General features: G+C 39.8%; 1 protein-coding gene and 1 pseudogene across 1 annotated transcript in view; both read right to left on the minus strand.

The window, feature by feature from the left end:
• PPM1E (protein phosphatase, Mg2+/Mn2+ dependent 1E) overlaps positions 1-17858 on the minus strand; it is a 165525-nt gene that overhangs the window by 95500 nt on the left and 52167 nt on the right. The gene's annotated exons all lie outside the window — the stretch shown is intronic.
• LOC130035833 (40S ribosomal protein S4, Y-like) lies at positions 10662-14398 on the minus strand (annotated as a pseudogene).

Below are 17858 nucleotides of genomic sequence, written 5' to 3' on the forward strand. Positions count from 1 at the left end.
TGGGGGGGATTAGGGGGACAGGATATAATCTTGACCTGACCTAACTCTCACAATATATACAAAATTTATCTGAAAATTTAACAGCATAACATTTTCAGAAGAAAATAAAGAAGGTCAGGAATATGGCTCAGTAGTATAACACATGCCTCTGCATGTGTGAGTTTCTGGTTTAACCCCATATACTACAAAAGAACAAACAAAAACACAGAAGAAAATATAGCAGTTCTTTACAGCATTTCCTTGTAGCCAAGTTTATATATATTCAAAAAAAATGCTTATGCAGGGCCCAAGAGCTCAGTGGCTCAGTGCAAGACAAGCATATGGTCATGAGTTCAATCCCTGGTGTCAGCACCTGTGGGAGCCCTGCTGTTGGAGCCTGGATGCTCTGCTGTCTGTACAGTCTTAGCAGCACAAGTGATTTCCGGTCACATGACAGCCATATATGCATGCCACCACAAAACAATATGACCTCCAGTAAGCATTGTAACATCAGCAAATGGGCAAGTTCCATGCCAGGAACTACCACCTTTTGAGAACCCCTGTGTGAGCACCACAGAGACCCTGCAACCAGAACAGCATGCCTCAGCTGAAGTGTGCAAGCCCTGCAGAGTACACGTGCAACCCTCAATGAGCCCTAAAGCCAAGTATGTCAGCACTACACCCTTATGTGACACATTTTGGGAAACACTACAGCTAAATGTGTTAATGTTGCAGCGAGACATGAGTGCAGCCCCAACCAACATAACAGCATCAACAACAATGAAGGAAAAATAATTAAAGTGCTCAGACAGAATTACACTTATACTTTTAGTGATAAAATTATAATCTATGTCGGCCACAACAATAGTACATGAACAACCCAGGTTCGATTGCTGGTACCCCATATGGTTCCCCGAGTCCATCAGCAGTGATTCTTGATTTTTTTTATTAGTGAAACACCATGAGGTACAGTTGTAGACTTACAAATTTTTGTGCTTGGATTTCAATTATACAATGATCAAATACCCATCCCTCCACCAGTGCCCATTTTCCACCACCACAGGTCCCAGTATCCCTCCCACCCCCATCCCCCCCATCCCACCCTGCCTCTGTGGCAGGTCAGCAGTGATTCTTGAGCAAAAAAAAGCCAGGATTAGGCCCTGAGCACTGATAGTGTAGCCCAAAAATAAAAACAAAAAAAAAATATAATCTATGGGGGAAAAAAAGAAGAGTTGCTGGATTACAAAATTTAAGATTACCAAATAATTAGGGAGGTGGGCAGTGAGGTGAAGAGGCGGACTGAAAATAGAGAAAATTGAGGCTGGAGTGATTATACAGTGGGTGGGGCGTTTGCCTTGCATGCAGTCAACTGAGTTCAACATCCCATATGGTCCCCCATGCACCACTAGGAGTATTTCCTGAGTGCAGAATCAGGAGTAACCCCCGAGCATCAGCAGGTGTAGCCCAAAAACAAAGAAAAAAAAGTACTAGGAATTATCTAAGATTGTTTTGTTATTTTTAATTGCTCTATGCATTTATTAATTATTATGTAGTAGGGAGAAGACAAAAAACATACGAACTCTTTACACAGTTTCACACATTTTGAAATGGGAAAGAAGTAGGGAAGAACAGAACCCTAGAGCCCTGGGCCAGAGAGAGAGTGGATACAGCATTTGCCTTGCATGCACCTAATCCTGGTTCAATTTCCACACCACATATGGTCCCTGAGAGACACAAGGAGTTATCCCTGAGTGCAGAGTGAAAAGTATGTCTAAAAACTAAAAAAAAAAAAAAAAAAAAAAAAAGCAGCAGCAGCCTATTGTCCTGGTGGATGCATTCCTGGTGGGGGGTGTTGGGGAATCTCTCTTTCCTGGAGGAGGCATGCCTATTGGTGGTGAACACCAGACCCCAAACCCACTTTTTTTCATTCTTCGACTCTTACGCATTCTTTGACTTGATCTTCTCAAACTCATCACAGTAACAGTAGAGCAAGTTCATATGATTGTCAAAAGCCTTAAAAGTACCATCCATAAGGATCTGGCCATCTTGCAGGATACATCTCATTCTCTACTGCCAGGGTGGTGCAGCATCTTACTGCTTTTCCCCACAGTCATTTCTGTTCAAGCAATCCAATGTCCACTACGAAGTTTCAGATCCTTAAAACCTAAAAGAAAGCTACAAAGGTATCATGCGGCTTATACTACAAACAATGGCAAGCTGGGACAGAGTTCAAACAGTAGATGGAATCAGTTACCTCAATGTTTTATCCACCCTCTCGGTGTCTCAGCTAAGAATGCCTGTCTAAGTTCTGCCTGGAAACCCTCCAGTGGTGCAGCTGGCACTCCTGACAGAGAGAGACTGACCTTTATCTGACCTTGACTCACACCGGCCCCCCCCCCCCCGCCCCAGTATGTGCTGTTCTAGTCCGTCTCAGGTGCAAGTGGTCTCTGGCCCACTCCATTGTCTTGCTGGCTGCTCCCAGAAAAGCATGTCAGGCATCTCCAAGCACCCACAGGCTCTCAATTGTTAAATCTTTATCTTATGTCTGGTTTCCTTAACTGTGGGTGTGACCCCCATATGGAGCTGTGAATGAACGTGGGAGTTGTTTAAAATATTTTTTGATTTATTATCAGTAAATGTCTGATTTGCCTAACTATTTATATATGCTTGTATACCTAGACAAAAAAAGAATAGCAAAGAGGCCGGAAAGACAGTACAGAGGGTTGGGTGCTTGCCTTGTATGTGGAAGATCTTGGTTTGATCCTGGGAACCCCAGATCGTGCCCTAAGGCTATTAGAAGAGATTCCTGAGTGCAGAGCCAGAAGTTACCCCTGAACACTATCAGCTATGACCCCTGAGCACAGCTAGCTGGGTGTGGTCCAAAACTGAAAAAAAAAGAGGATGGGGTAGCAAATGTGGGCCGGAGCAATAGTGTAGCAGAGGGCATTTCCCTTGCATGTGGCCGACCTAGGTTCAATTCCTGGCATCCCATATGGTTCCCGGAGCACCACCAGGAGTAATTCCTGAGTGCAGAGCCAGGAGTAAGGCCTGAGCTTTGCCGGGTGTGACCCAAAGAGGCAGGGGGGATGGGGGGATGGGGGGTGGGAGGGATACTGGGACCCGTGGTGGTGAAAATTGGGTACTGGTGGAGGGATAGGTGTTTGATCATTGTACAATTGAAACCCAAGCACAAAAATTTATAAATCTACAACTGTACCTCATGGTGTTTCACTAAGAAAAATTTTTAAAAAAATGTAAATGATGGAGAATGGGCACTGGTGGAGGGATGGGTACTTGATCATTGTATAACTGAAACCCAAGCACAAAAATCTGTTAAGTCTACAACTGTATCTCATGGCGTTTCACTAATAAAAAAAATTTTTTTAAAAAGTATATATATGTATTATGTTAAATAAAAATGATTTTTTAAAATCTAGTGTCTAATGTTCTACTCCCAGAATCTACTGTGCAATAGTATCTGAATAGTATGATTTCAATAGATAAGAGTTCTTTGTTTTTGCTTTTTGTTTTTGTTTTTTTCCAGCCACACCTGGCGGTGCTCAGGGAACCATATGGATGCTGGGGATTGAACCTTGGGTCGGCCACATGCAAGGCAAAAGTCCTACCTGCTGTACTGTCACTTGAGCTCTAAATAGGAGATTTTAACGACTTAGTTCAGTTGCATCAAGTATTAAAGATCATCGACCCAAAGCAGACTTTGCCATAGTCAACAGATTATGAGTATTATGAGAATACTCAACTCATGGGTTCAGCGGTAGAGTATATATTCTGCCTGTATGAGTTTGATGGGGTTGAGCCTAAGAAGCAAAATCATTGTTAATGATATCTCCAACAGATTTTAAAAAAAGAAATAAAAAAATTTAAATAGGTGGCATGCAGAATGATACAACAGGATGGAATGTATGCTTTGCATGTGGAAACCCCTGATATGATTGCCAGAACTGCCTGGTCTCCCAAGCACGGATGGGAGGAACCCCTGAGCACTGAGCCAAGAGTAGCCCACAAGCCAAAAGTAAATAAATAGATTGGTACAATCCATTACCACTATAACAAAGCTTATGCTTATTTTAAAAACACAATGTTGGGGTTGGAGAGATAATACAGCAGGAAAGTACTTGCCTTACATATTACTGATATGGGTTCGATCCGTGGGACTCCATATAGTCCCCCAAACCTACCAGGAATAATTCCTGAGTGACAAGTCAGGTGTAACCCCTGAGCACTACTGGTGTGACTCAAAAACTAAACCAAACAAAAAACCACACACAATGCTAATGCAGAATTCTTATATACGAAGGACAGTAAGTTACACTGATAAGGTCAAACTGATTTTTCTCATGTAATCTAAAATGATACTAGGCAATGATTTTTATAACATAATTGAACTAAATGTTCCTTTGATGTACTCTCTTCTTGCCATATAGCTTATCATTAAGGTTCTGCTGAATTTGTTGCCATAACAACCTGAGTAAACCCTTTATTGTTGCCGACATCTATAGCTATTTATAAGTGCAACAGCTGGATCTGTCCAGCTAATTTTCTTTTACAAGATACCAAAGCAGTTTCCATTAGCTCTGAATAGACTCGATACAAACATCAAAGGCCATTAAAAGTAAAACATTTCTAAATTTTATACATAATACATCAGAAAATAAAAAAATTATTGCTTTTCACTGTACTATTTCCTAAAAAAAATATCAACACCAACACAAAGCTTTCTAAACCATCATCTTTTTTCTACATTGAAATGTGCTTAGATATTTTAAATGAATTTCTTTTGGGGGTTAAAAAATGTAACAATATGCAAAGAATTAAACACTACCATTTACATAAACCAGTTTTTATCAGCAGCTAAAACAACCTAAATTAAAAATAGATGGGTGTGGTGTTGGAATTATGTGCGTGAGAAAACATTATAAACAGTATTATAAACCTGATATTGATTGATACTGAGAATCTCAATTGATGAAAGAACTTTACAACTGAATTCTTTCTCATTGCAGTGACTATATTGGTTTCATTATTATTATTATTATTATTTATTATTTTGGATGAGGTCCACACCCAGAAGTGCTCAGGAGCTACTCCTGACTCTCTCCATGAAGGTCACTCCCAGCAGTAAAGTGACCACAGCAGTGGTGCCAGGGATCAAACCCAGGCCTCCTGCATGTGAAGCAGACATTCATCCTGTTAAGCTACTGTCCAGTCCTCAGGATCTGTTATATTTAACTAGATGAGTGTCCCACATTTACTTGGCCTATCACTGCCCCTTTCCCAAGAAAAAAGAAATAATTACTTGGTGCCGCTCCCCAACCCCACAAGTCTGCCTTCTTGAAGCAAATAGGAAGCACATGCAATTACTCTTGAAGCTACTACTGCACCACTGGATGGTTCTGGCACTACCTGGCAAGCTGTATCATCCACTATGGGAGAGACAAATAGACTTACAACTTAATTACCAATAAACTGGAAAAGTATCTGTTTATACTGACACAAGTTTTTGTGTATTCAGGATTTAAAAAAATAAAAATCTATAACAAATAATCAAGCAGCTTTTGAGATAGGATCTATGTCCATGCTATAGTTTCAGAGAGTGCGACAGTTAAAGAAAGTACTGACTGAACTGGTCACTCAGATTAAGACCACTACATTCAGAGGAGGGAGTGATAATACAGCAGATAAGACGCTTGCCATGCACCCACCTGACCCAAGTTCAATCCCCAGAACATTGTCCCCTGAGAACCACAGGAGTAAGACCTAAGCACTGCTGGGTATGACTAAAACAAACAAACAAAACCAATTAAATAAGCAAGCCAACCAAAAAAATGCTATATTTATGACAACCTACAATTTTTACCCATAAAAAATGAGCTTGTAACTTTTAAAACTCTTTTCCTAATTTGTGTTTTTATTTTATTTATTTTTTTGCTTTTTAGTTTTGGTTTGGTTTTTTGTTTTTTTGCTTTTTGGGTCACACTCAGTGATGCTCAGGGGTTACTCCTAGCTCTGCACTCAGTAATTACTCCTGATGTTGCTCAGGGGACCATATGTGATGCTGGGGATCGAACCCAGGTCAGCTGTGTGCAAGGTAAACTCCGTTCCCACTGTACTATCTCTTCGGCCCCATAATTTGTGTTTTCAAAACATATACAAAAAAAACAAAATATACACAGCATCTTATACATTAGCCTATTTGGGTATAATCTGCTATGCCTTACCTATATTTTAATGTGATGTAGACTTAATTTGACAGATTTTTGTTCTCTCTCTCTCTCTCTCTCTCTCTCTCTCTTTTGGTTATACCCAACGGTGCTCAGAACTTAAAGCTGGCTTTGTGCTCTAGGATCACTCCTGGTTGTGCTCAGGAAACCACATGTGGTACCAAGGATCAAGCCCAGGTTGACTGCATGTAAAGTAATCATCCTACCCCACAGTATTTTATTCTTCAAAAACCCCGCCTATTTTTTTTAAACAGATGCCTTACAATAATTAAGGAATATACAAAAGATAATGTCCTAAAGGAAAAACCACCAAACAGCAGGCAATCCAAATAGAAGCAACAAAGTTACTTTTATTTTTCAAAATATAACTATTCTACCCTATATTCATTACTTTTATATTTTGATATAAAACATATCCCATTGTTAAATAATACTTTTTTCCATTTTACTTTCTTTCAGAGAAGAACATAATCACAATCTCAAGAAACGATTTCTGTGTCCAGAATTTCAAGTAAGTCTGCCTTTCATGTAACTACCCACATGATTACTTCCCCATTATTTTTATAGTTTCTTTTCTGCCCATTCCATTTCTCCAACAACTTATAAGAAGTACTTACATGCCAGGGCTATGACAGAAATGAGGATAGGAATTTATTTTTATATTTTGCCTCTATGGTTTAGAAAGTCCTTCTATACACTGCATTATCCGATATACCAAAAAAAATGCTTTGACATAAGTGAGTTATTCTCATTTTGAAAATTGGGGGGGGGGGGCAGGAATATGCTTAGTAGGATCTGCCCCCAGGCCTTTTTTGTGTGTGGTATTTCACTGTTTTTTCTTAGTGACAGGAGGAAAAGAGTAGGCAACTGATTTTGGCAGCCTGCAGTTGCTATAGACCCCAAACAAAAGAATCAGTTATAAACTATAGTCACCAACAGCATGTCCTGGCAGCATGGCAGATATGTCTGATATAGTTTTATCAAGCAGAGGCTTAAATTTAGGTGTGTTATACTTAGAATTTCTCTTCAGACATACACACACACACACACACACACACACACACACACACAGAGTATTCCGGGAAAGATCTAGTGATTAGATATAAATTTTCATTTTCCATTTGTGCCCAATCAGTGTTTAAAATATGAATTATGTTAACCAAAGAGGAAGTTTACAAATGCCTACGGGCTATGCCTTCAGGAATGTGAACACACTCTATTTTTAGGAAACACTTAATCCTAGAATAAGGCCAGACAGAAGAGGAATAGAAACTGGCTCCAACTCTTCTTCCTACCAGCTGACAATACAGCAAACACCTAGAAGTCCTCTAACCATAATTATCAGCTAAATCCATAACAAAAATTAGAAGAGGAGATGGGGGACTGAGATTGGGAGTGGGGAGAAGAGATTGATTTATGACGCTACAAAAAAAATCAAATTTAGCAATTATACTTCTAAGTAAACAACCCACATTGCAGCTCATGCTTCAGAATTCCTATTCATCTTCACATATTTGTTCATATCATTCAGTGCTTCCTCTTTGATCTCTTCTCCATCTTTTTTTTTCCAAGCTCCTGCTACTTGTTCAGTTACACTAAGTCATGTTTTTTTTTTTTCCATCTCTCTTTTCGGTAATCCTTATTTCTACCTGGTCTATGTTCGCCTTCTGCCTGTCATGTTCTCCCTGAGGCTGCCACAGCAACTCTCAGTGAAAGCTGTGCTTGCCTTCATCAACAGCTCAAACTTTAAAAATCTCTTTAAATGGCTTCCTTTTTGTCTGATCTCCTTTCAAAATATCATTATCTTGATGTTGCTTAATCATTAGAAAAGCTAAGTTGGTTAAACCATACATCTGAAAAGGTACCTAATTATTGAATAATTGCTGTCATCAGAATAAGGGAGAAATTTGGGAAAGGAGAGTTTTCACACAATTCAACCCACTTCCCATCCTTATTTCTGCTAATTAAAAAAAAAAACAGTAAACCCAGAGGCTCTCAAATTAAATTCCCTATACTGCTGAAGAGAATTTCCGTGACTATTTTATTTCTATCTCTTTGTCTAGTTTCCTGCAGTCAGAGTATCTGCTCTTCAGCAAAGAGAGTCCACATTGGGAAGTGCCTGCCCTTTCCTAGGTCAAATCAAACGCCTACGGAATTTAACAAAGGATTTGTGATTACTCTGGCCCTTGACTGGCACCTACTTGAAAGGGTTGAATGTAGAAATCTTCATATTAAAATGAAATAGTTTATTTTTCTTGTAAACTCCCTTCTTCCTATCAAGTTTAAAAGACCCAAATATTGGGACAGAGGGTTTTTAGCAGGTAGGGCACTTGCCTTGCATGCAGCCAGTCCAGGACCTATCACTAGCACCCCACATGGTCCTTGGAACCCCACCAGAAGCGATTTCTGAGGTCAGAGTCACAAGTAAGCCCTGAATACAGCCAAATGTGCCCCTACCCATATACTCTAATATCAACTACATATAATAAAATAACATGAATTGCTTTCTGCTTATACTTTAAAAATCATACATTCCAGTTACAATGAAGCACATCTTAAACATTTCAGATTAAGTTATGCTTTATTTTATTATAACACAGAGCTTGGTATCTACTGCATCCTTATAGTTTGTTCATAACAGTACAGTAGTCTATTTATATAAAATTAGGGCTATTGCTACCAACCTTTAATTATGACTCACTCCCACAAAGAAATTTTTTATTCATGATATATTTTAAAGGCATTTACTTTAAATATTCATATATTAAATGAGAAAATTAAGTTTAAAGACAATAGTTCTATTTGGCTTCTAGTGCAGTTTTGTCTAGAATGAAATAATAGTCTCTGATGGGAACTCAAAGTGAATAAAAGATGCAAATGTAAGATCTAAAAGCATAAAACTCCTCAAAATATGCAGAATAAAAGCTACTTGACACTGGCCTTGGTAATGATTTTTTAAATCAAAAGATGACTCACCAAAAGCAAACAAGAGGGACTAGAGCAAAATGAAAAGTTTCTGCATAACAAATGAAACCACAAAATGGGAAAGCAACCTACTGAATAGGAGAAGGGATTTTCAAACCACCTATTTGTAAAGAAAGCAATACTCAAAATATATAGGAAGCTCAAACAAATCTGTAACAAATTGTAATAAGCTGATTGTCTTGTGTGGCAGGGATCTCTCAAGCAATGGTCAGGTGGTCTGTGGATTACTGATGATTCTCAGCCAACCAGACGGTGGTTAACTGCACCGGCCCAGTGCTCAGGGTGGGAGCTGGGGACTCCAGGGCTGTACCCCAGAATGCTCTGGAAACCATGTAGTGTGGGGAATCCAATCCAGGTCTTGTATGTACTAGTCATGCGCTTTGACCACAGTTCTAACTCCCAGTCCCAAAATAAGCTGATTTTTTAAAATGTACAAAATGTACATAGCTTTTAGTAGGTTTTCCCAGGAAGCAAGAAAATTCCAAGGAAGGAAGAGAAAAATGACAAAATGATAAAGGTAGATATCATTAGCAATTTTCTACCCAGGATCTAGTGATTTAATCATCATTGGCCCTTATGATTTGCCAGTGCATAACATACCAAGGAAATGGTATTCTTGGGGATTATATTAAAAGCCTACACACATTAAAACCTGTGTATGAAAATAAGTAGATTTCAAATTTCTATAATTAAAATCCAATTATCTTATTGCCCTGTGTCCCCACAATAGTACTATAAAGTGGTTTGATATCTATAAACTCAAGAATAAAGAAGGGTGGGGAAGGGATACTTAGAACATTGTAGTGGAGAATGGGAACTGGTGGAGGAATGAGTACTTGAACACTGTTTGACTGGAATGCAGTCATGAAAGTTTGGAAGTCTGTAACTGCACCTCATGGTGATTCATTAAAATTAAAAAAATAAATAAAACATGGAGCTGGAGCAATAGCACAGTGGTTAGGGCGTTTGCCTTGCACACGCCAGGGGTAATTCTTGAGCGCAGAGCCAGGAGTAAGCCCTGTGCATTGCCGGGTGTGACCCAAAAAGCAATAAATAAATAAATAAATAAAACAAAAATTTAAAATATAAATTAAAATGTTGATGTAGCATCTACCAAAAAAAAGAATAGATAAAAATAAAGATAAGGTCAGAAAGAAGGTACAGGGTTTGACTTGCATGCTTTAGACTCCAGTTCAATCCCTGGCACCACATATGATCCCCCCCTGAGCAGTGCTAGGAGAGATCCCTAAACACAGAGCCATGAGTAAGTCCTAAGCCCAGTCTACCGTGGCCCCAAAATTTAAGTAAAAATATAGGCCACGGGTGTAGTTCAGTGGCAGAACACTTGCCTAGCATGCATGGGGGCCTGGGTTCAATCCACAGCTCTACAAACATAAATAAATAAAAGTTAAGATATACTTTATTGTTCTTTTTCAATACTAATAAGTTGTCATAGTTTTCCAGTAAAGATGTTCTTACAGAAATATGACTCTTATTTATGCAACCATCAGCAACAAATTCCACCTATGTCTTTTTGCTTTTCATGCTGTATTATCTTTAATAAGATCCTTCCATCAAATATGCCACCGAGAAAGCTTTTCACCTTCTGTTCTGCTTGCCTTCCAATCTTTTGTCTCTCTCTTCAGCAACTGGGAGGCAGATACCTTTTCCTTAGGAAAGAGAAATCTGTGGTGTGTGCCTTTGCCAATAGCAAAAATGCTAGAGAGGAGGGTGGTAAAGCTGTTGCCATGGGCATCTTTCACATAGATCACACCCAAAGAACCACCGGAATGTCTCTTTCTCTGGGTAAGCATGCCAATTCTTCACAAGTCAGCCCTGGAAGTCACCATGCACAGGTCACCTTTGCTAAACAAAGGTGACAAAGGTGATGACAAAATCTATCATCCTGCTAGTCTCCATCTGACGGTATTGTTTGCCTTGATGCAGAGGTCAGGAGAACCAATTGTGTGAGCATCGTGAGTCAGCAAGTGAGGATTCCCTCAGTACCCACCAGGCTCTTTCTCGAGTTTGCACAACTTGTACTTGGCCTCTTCAGGTGTGAACAGCAAAGCACCCCTTGACTGCCACAGAAATTCTCTCCAGTTTTCTCAAAACTAATGGCATCCATAAAGCGTGAGGGTAAGTTATATCAAAGCAGACCTTGCCATCAATCTTAGGAACTAGTGCTGCATGCAGATCTTTTCCACCTCACCTCCTGTTAGAGCATGAAGTTGTTCCTTAGGAAAATGATGAGTGTAAGATACTCAGAATGTGGGAAGTGGCGGATGGAAGAGGAAACACCCCTGTGTGTTTAGTCAGCAGCTAAAGGCTCAGAGCTGCTACATGCTATGCAATGCTTCTTAATACCAAGAAAATCATCTGTAAGTCTTAAGTTTCTCATTTGCAACATAAAGACAGTTAAAGTAATTGTGGGGGCTAACTTAGAAAATATGTTTAAAGTACTTAGCACCAGGTCTGGTACACAGCAAGTCCTTGATAAAATTTAAGTATTGTTAAAAAATTATTGTTTTTCCTGTTTAATATTATTTACCCTTTAGTAAGGTATCGAGGGTTGAAGAACCAGCTCAATGTGCTGACCACATGCTTTCATTCAGGAGGCCTACATTCAATATCCACCACCACATGGACCCCTGAGTGGGGGAAAAGATCCCCAAGCACCAAGTTGGGAGTGATCTCTTGGTACTTGCCAAGTGTGACCCCAACACCAAACCCCCCAAAAGACACTAATAATAGATCTGGTATAATTTATTTAACATCGGAGAAAAACTAGTGTGAAGCTGGGGGTATAGATAGTTTAGGGGTGAAATATCAGCCCCACACTTATGAGGGCCTGTGTTTTATCCAAGCATTAAAAAACAAAACCAGGGCTGGAGCGATAGTACAGCAGGTAGGGCAATTGCCTTGCATGTGGCCAACCTGAATTCGATCCCCAACATTCCATATGGTCTGCTAGCACCGCCAGGAGTAATTCCTGAGTGCAGAGCCAGGAATAACCCCTGAGCACTGCCAGGTGTGACCCCTCTCAAAAAAAAAAAAAGCCAAAAATAAGGTACACAAAAAAAAGAGTGTTTTATTATACGAAAATTTCAAAATTTTGGGAATCCCACAGTGTCAGTTTGAAAAGAGGCATGATTTATTTATGGCATGTTTCACTTTCAGGAATGTAAGAATTTTTCTAACTTCTCAGCAAATGTATGACAAAAAAATCAGAATCTAATGCTTCAAATATAAAGAAAAACATTAAATCTCAAGCCTAGAATTGTTATTACCCACAATAACACATCTACAAAAATACTAAGACAATTTTATATGTTAAAAATGAAAACTGCAAACATTTCCAAAATAATATCTTTCACAAAATACGTGAAAATAAGGGCCAGAATAACAGTACAGCAGGGAGGGCACTTGCCTTGCACACCTCCCTGACACCACACCTGGCCCCTCAAGTCTGCCGGAAGTGATCTGAGTGCAGAGACAGAAATAAATCCTGAGCACTGCCTGGGGTTCCCCACCCATCCCCAAAAAACAAAAACAAAATAGTAAAAAAGAAAGTAAAATCATCATACCTCTAGCAATACCACTCTTAGATATATATTCCCAAATACTACTCTAATCAAATTAAACAGTATATAATGAAAATTACAGTATCTAACTTACATAACTAAAATTCTAGCAGCGTTATTCACAAAAACTTAGAGGAAGAAATAGTACAAGTTCCATAAAAAAAATGATGTATCATATACATATAATGGAACATTATATAATCACTAAAAATAGAATATGATGGTATATAATAGACCAGAGATCCTCAAATTTATTTGACCTACCACCCTTTTATAAAAAAAAAAGTCAAGACACTCTGAAAATCTACTTTCTTTACATGCAGAAAGCACCCCCAAATTGGCCCCTGAGGCTGCTAACAAACCTCTGACATACCAGTATCCCAACAGGAAATAGAATCACCCACTTGGGAAACACTGTGCTATAATATGGATAACTCTGAAAAGTTAAGCCCAGAGAAATAGTGCAAGGGTTTAGAGAGTCTATGTTAGCAAGTTCAAACCATTACTGCCCCACATGTGCAATCCTAACTTTTCTGCTGTTTAAGCCTAACAGTCCTGCTGTGCTGTCTTTGTTTCCTGGTACAAGTAATTTCCAGGACATGCTGCAGCCAAGCACTTAAGAACCTAAACAATGCAGCCCCTAGCAATCACCTCAACTCAAAAAATGTGTGTGTCACAGGCAGAAAACGTGAGCTCGAGAGCACATACGTGAGTACAAAGCGGATGCCACAACCCTAACTTGTGTGCTTAAACTAACAGTAGAGCCCAATGAGCCTGCATACAGACCACAATTAGTGAAGTGCAAACCTCAGAGCACTGGGGCTGAGCAGGCAAGCAATTAAATGTGTGACCCCCACCGAGCAAATGTGTAAGTGCCAGCCAGAGTCAGGCATTTGCACGACTCAGTCAAAGCGACAAAGACAGCAACAACAGCAAAGGGAAATAGGGACAGCACTAAATAAATAAAACGCTCAAAAGAAATTGAAGTTATGCTAAGTGAAATGAACAAATATTTAATGATTCCACTGACATGAACAGGATACCCAGAACAGGCAATTTCACAGAGATTAAAATAGAATAAAGGTAGCCGGGGAAAGGGAAGGATGCTTATGATTTGAGGGGTTGTGATAGCAGAGCCCAGCAGTTGTGGCAGATACCTTAAGACCTACAAAGCCTTAAAGTATGCACTAATCTGACCCTTGACAGAAAAAGAAAAAAAGCCAATCCTTGGTCTGTGTGAACATCAGCCCTGGAACAGTGCAGTAATTAGGAAATTCAGTAGCCTGAAATACTCGCTGAAAATGGTTGGCCAGATTTTAGAAATATAATCAATATAGCACAGCGGTAGGGCGTTTGCCTTGCACGCAGCCAACATGGCCGACCCGAGTTCGAGTCCTCCGCCCCTCTCGGAGAGCCCGGCAAGCTACCGAGAGTATCTCGCCCGCACGGCAGAGCCTGGCAAGCTCCCCGTGACATATTCGATATGCCAAACACAGTAACAACGAAGTCTCCAATGGAGACGTTACTGGGTCCGCTCGAGCAAATCGACGAACAACGGGAGGGCCTTTACCTTTTACCTTTATAATCAACTAACTTGTCTAAGGTCATGCAGCATTTATTTGGGGGAGGGGTCACACCCAGCAAAACGTCTACTCAAAAAGTTTGCTCAAAGTTTACTCCTGGCTCTACACTCAAGGATCACTCCTTATGGGGTGCCGGGGATCGAATCTGCATTGGCCAAATGCAAAGCAAATGCTGTACCCACTGTACTATTGCTCTGGCTGGGTCATGCAACTTTTAAGTGACAAAACTTTGAAGTTCAGATCACAGTCCTCCCGTTATTCACTGATTTTCTCGAGCGGGCCCAGTAACATCTCCATCGTGAGACGACTTGTTACTGTGTTTGGCATATTGAATACATCACGGGTAGCTTGTCAGGCTTTGCCGTGCAGGCAAGATACTCACGGCAGCTTGCCGGGCTCTCTGTGAGGGGCGGAGGAATCGAACCTGGCTTGGCCAGGCTGGCTGCACGCAAGGCAAACGCCCTACCACTGTGCTATTGCTCCAGTCCACTAAATCACAAAAGATCATGTATGTGCACTGAGGGGAGTAATACTACTTTCCATGGCTGTTCCTATAAGGATCAAATAAGAATAAGAAAATAGGGGCTGGAGCAATAGCACAGCAGGTAGGGCATTTGCCTTGCATGCGGCAGACCCGGGTTCAATTCCCAGCATCCCATATGGTCCCCTGAGCACCGCCAGGGGTAATTCCTGAATGCAGAGCCAGGAGGAACCCCTGTATATTGCCGGGTGTGACCCAAAAAGCAAAAAATAATAATTATAATAAAAAAACAAAAATAAAAAAAGAATAAGAAAATATTAGAGGAAATGATAGTTGTTATTAATATTATTACAAAGTAAAACTTTGTAACTCTCATAAGTTTAGTCTTATTTTATCCTTCCATAATATTGGCACTTCCATAACACCATTCATGTCTCTGTATTTGCCAATGCCTCAAAATGAGATGGATCCTCACACTCCTATTTCCAACACCCTCTATCATTCCAAATATGACTTTTCTAGATAAATGCCCCATTTGCTTACTCCATTATTAATTTTTATTCTTTCCTATGTTTTCCTTACAACATGTGATTGCAAATTGTATTTCATTCTATTCTCTATTCTCTATCTGGAGCGATAGCACAGCGGTAGGGCGTTCGCCTTACAAGCGGCCAACATGGCCGACCCGAGTTCGATTCCTCCGCCCCTCTCGGAGAGCCCGGCAAGCTACCGAGAGTATTCGATATGCCAGGCACAGTAACAACAAAGTCTCCAATGGAGACGTTACTGGGCCCGCTCGAGCAAATCAACGATCAACGGGAGGGTCTTTACCTTTACCTTTATCTCTATTGTTTACTAATCTATTTCTTCCAGTGGTTACTACTTTTTTCTTTTTTTTATGGTGCCAGTATCGAGTCCCAGTGTCTCACACACACTTGGCATGTTCTCTTCTGTGAAACCATTATCCCTGTACCTGAATTGAACATTCTTCCAGAGACTATTTTTTGTTCGTATTTATATTCATATCTCAACCTCACTAACCATTCACAGTGTCCTTCAGAGTTCCTCCAACACAATAAACAGACAGAGTAGTGGAATCCCTAACTCTGTACACTTAGTTCTGCTCTATGTTCTGATCTGTCACACTGCACAAGCTAGGTTGCCTCCAGCTCATCTGTCCACGGTTCAAATAAAAAGAAAAGATGAAAACTAGTAACTCTTCCAAAGGAAGCGTACACAGAACTTATCACTCTACAATGTTTAGTGATAGTAGGTCATTTATATATGAATACCTCTCTATAATAGTAATTTTCCTTTAGCAGATTATTTCATTGGGTTTATCAACAGAATTTAATCCCCCACTTAATCTCTAAATTGCTCATACTCAGATTCTCTCACAAATAAACACAATGTTCCAACTCAGCTGTTGGTGGCAGAATGTGTTCACAGTGAACAACCCCTACTAGCCTGGCAAGAATTAGAAGACTAGCCAAAAACAATACATTCTTGTATATCTGTTTTCCTTGGGCTGAGGATCAGTCTGGATAATATGCGTTTTAAAGGGTCCAGAAAGGCATCTCAGCTATTGGCTCTTTGAGGGTGGGTGTCATGTAGGAACACTGTACACCTGATGTGCTTATATTAACACTACTCTAAAGCAGGTCACTTTGGTAACAATAAGAAAGCTAAGCTGCTACAAAAAGCAGGATTTTCCCACAAATATGAAGTCCCATTAACTCCATTCAAATGGATCTTCTCAAGAGAAGGGAATGAAAGGCATCAAAGAGGGGATACCTAAATATCCTTGACCTCGGGTTATATAACTCAAAAGGGCAGGAAAGGAAAGAAATCCACAGGGAGGTCAGAGGAGGCAAATGCGAGCCACCAGGGGCAGGGGGCAGAGGCCTTGTGTGTACACCAGTGGTATAGGGGTGTGGTGTATGTATATATCTAGCTCAGAGTCAACAACATTATAAGCATGAAATTAAAACTGCAACAACCAAACTGGAAAGTGTGTCTATTAAGAGGGCAGACAGGGGAGGGGGAGGTGAAAGGGACCCTGGTGACATTGGTGGAAGAAGTTGTTGACACTGGTGATGGGATTGGTGTTGGAAAATCAAATGTCTGAAACACAACTATAATAACTTTGTAAATTATAGTGCCTACTACTAAAAAATACTTTAATGGATCTTCTCTTTTCTCTACTTTATACACAATTTTTATGATAGCAAGAGAAATTTCAAGGTATGTGAAATTTTCATTATAGGCTAAAAAGATCCCACTAGACAAGTACTTAGAATAAGATGGAAATTTATAAGTATCTGAAGATTGACTCAAAGAAAACAGATGAAATAGAAGATAGTCTCTAAAGACTTTTACATTTTTAGGGCCAGATAGTACAAAAGGTATGGAGCTTGACTTGCATGCAACTGATGATAGGTTCAATCCACAGCACCCCACCAGGAGTGATAGAGGCAGGAAAACCAAACTCACAAAACTTTTTAGAAGGAAACCAAAAAGTTTCCTGTCTCTGTGATTAGGTATAACTCTTGGCAGGGCTCGTGGGAAAACATGGAGTGTCAGGGATTGAACTTGGGTTGGCCTCATGCAAGGCAAGCAGCCTACCCACAATACTATCACTCTGACCCTTTTTAATTTTATTTAGGGGAGAAAAAATGTGGAATAATATGCAAATATTAATGAACATCATATTTTAAAGCAGTGACTCAAAGTATTCCTCATTCCACGACTGCATTACAAATTATATGACTGCTGCTCTAAGAAGTACTCAACATTACCTGGTAAAAATCCAGGGCCTCATACATGCACAAAAAGTACTTTATTGTTAAGTTATATCCCTAACACAACATAATATATTATAAATACATGAAATAGCCACAAAATTGAAGGCAAAAAAGGAGATTATTTTTCACTTTCCATCAAGACTATGCCACTTCCTTCTGAATTTGCAGAATATAACAACCTACTTATGGTTAAAACAGAA

The sequence above is a fragment of the Sorex fumeus genome, unplaced genomic scaffold (assembly GCF_029834395.1).
Source record: "Sorex fumeus unplaced genomic scaffold, SorFum_2.1 ptg000063l, whole genome shotgun sequence".
Lineage (NCBI taxonomy): Eukaryota > Metazoa > Chordata > Mammalia > Eulipotyphla > Soricidae > Sorex > Sorex fumeus.